This window comes from Lytechinus pictus, chromosome 18, assembly GCF_037042905.1.
Source record: "Lytechinus pictus isolate F3 Inbred chromosome 18, Lp3.0, whole genome shotgun sequence".
In the NCBI taxonomy this organism is placed as follows: Eukaryota; Metazoa; Echinodermata; class Echinoidea; order Temnopleuroida; family Toxopneustidae; genus Lytechinus; species Lytechinus pictus.
Genome location: NC_087262.1, coordinates 24,949,681 through 24,952,259, shown reverse-complemented (window position 1 = coordinate 24,952,259; position 2,579 = coordinate 24,949,681).

The window sequence follows — 2,579 nt, the reverse complement described above, 5'->3', positions numbered from 1 at the left end:
GAGCTGTCAAGAAACAAGAAAAGACATCAAACTTATTATAACAATAATGATTAATGATAACGATGATGACGATGCTGTTGGTGATGTTGATGATGTTGTGCTTTTATACAGCACTCAATACATCAAAACAACATCTATAAGCGCTTGATAGATATACTACCCCCGCCATTGGATCTTGGATTGCCTGCACAGAATGTATGCACTTTCTCCACTCCCTGGGAAGCATTCCAACAAGTGTCCAAACGAAATTGCTACCTTAACTTTGAAAGGAGATGAATCGTAAAGACTACAGAAGAACAAATATATTCAAGAGGACGATAGTACCAACAGTGAACTCGACAGAATTTATAGAAACAATCACTTTTAATCACTGCTTGCTTCAAACAAGAGAAAGTTGTGACGTTGAAGATCAGGGGAGGAAATAAATATCAAAAAAAAATTGTTGTTCAAAATCATCTGCTCTGAGAAATCACCCTCCAACCTCCTCCTCATCTACTTAGGAAACCTCACCCGAGATGATGCGGATGCCGGGTTTGCCTTCCAATGCCGCCTATCATGCTTCCACATTTAGATTTCCTCTGCTTTGTTTTAAGGCAGAGGTCTTCAATTACGCTACGCTCCATCTCATTTGCTTTTGAAGGATACGTGTCCATGGCAACATACTCCAATCTCACTAGACAATAACAATTAATGATTCTGCATCAGCCTTGCTTTATTTGAGGAATGCTGTCAGTGGCTACGGAACGAGAACAAGTACTGTATCGGACTGTAATTAGGGTAATTCTCAGGTGTGTTATGGGCGGAAGCTTGGGTTGGGTAATTGTCTATGATTTCATTTTAATAAATGAAAACAAGGTCATAAGAGTGAATGGACCTCAGCAAAGATCTAATGACATTCATGGTTCATAGCAGAAGACTGCAATCGTGTAATGAAAGTAAATGATAAACAAGGTACTCATGAACATAATAACTAAATTACCAATGGTGATCCTTTTACTAAGGCATTACTATTATCAAGTGATCTAAACTTTAGTGAAATGTAATCCACCAGAATCAGTGTATCAACAGGGTTATTCACAATGCCTGTTATCAATATACAAAATATAATTTCTATGTCATATTTGCAACAAGCCATCCAGATTCTAAAATTTCAGTAGCTTTTAACTATCCTGCCTTAGTTTTTACTAAACGTTTGATGAAAGGGTACCCAGACGAAGAATAAGAGTAGATCAAATCCTGTCTTGAGTGTTTCTTTATTTCAATACTACAGTTACTGTCTATGATACCTTTGGGAGGAGAGGTCAAATATAATTAAATAGTGTGTGAATTAACCCTTCTCAGTGTTCTTAAAGCAACTTTCTCACCCCACCCCTCCCCATCCTACCCTTCCCCAACAAAAGGCAGACACAACTGTTTTAAACCTGGAAAGGTAACACATTGGAGCAAGGATTCATAAAGATGTCTTTATCCTTCCAAGCAAGGAGTAAAACCGAGTAGAGTGTTTCTTGGCTCCTTGCTTGGGGTTCAAGATCACTACCCCTGGGGGGACTCCAGGATGGAATGTGAGAGAGAGGCTTGGATAAACAGAAAGAAAATGGTAGAGCATTCCTTGGTGTGTAAAGGATTGAGCCATCTCCTTCAGGATTGCACAGGTATGACGTAGGCACTCAGCAAGGTATAGGGGCGAGGACCAGAGGGGAGAGTCATGGAAGGGGAGGGAGAAGTGGAAAGGTTGGTGGAAGGGTTGGAAGAAGGGTGCAAGGGAGGGGGCTCTTAGAGAAGGGCGCATAGGAATTGAGTGGAGGCGGGGTGCAGGGGAGGGGGTTCTTGGAGAAGGGGGAAGTGGAGGCAGGGTGCAGGGGAGGGGGTTCTTGGAGAAGGGGGAAGTGGAGGCAGGGTGCAGGGGAGGGGTTTCTTGGAGATGGGGGAAGTGGAGGCAGGGTGCAGGGGAGGGGGTTCTTGGAGATGGGGGGAGTGGAGGAAGGGTGCAGGGGAGGGGGTTCTTGGAGAAGGGGAAGTAGAAGAAAGTGGAGGGGTTCATTGTAGGAGGTTTGTGGAAAAGAGGGCAGAGGAATGGGGTGGAGGAGGGGTTCAGTAGATGGGGTTCATGGGAGGGTAGGGGAAGTTGGGATGGGGAAAAATAGGTTTTGGAAGCCACTAGAGGGGTGGAGTGGGGGTACACAAACAAGTATAGGGCATCATCTATCTATGTCATGTAAATTCAACATAGGCCTATTTCTCTTAAAATAAAAAAAAGATTAGGCCTGGGGCTAGACCTATGTAACATTTAGATGATAAAACTGTGTTTCATACAGTTGCGGAATAGAAAATCTATACATTTTGATAATTAAGTAAAAGATTCCAATTGAGGTTGATATTTCCTGTCACTCACTAAAAGCAGGAACTGTGTGCATGTCTGAGCCTAATACCAAAACCATGGTAACATGGTGAATGGGGGAGGGGGTAAGCTTGTGGTGAGGGAAGGGGCGACAGGGGGGGGGGGTATCCTGCTGGCAGCTTAGCCCTGACCCTATCTTGCTTGGAAACATGTATGCAGCAAAGTTTCCGGTGACGAGAGA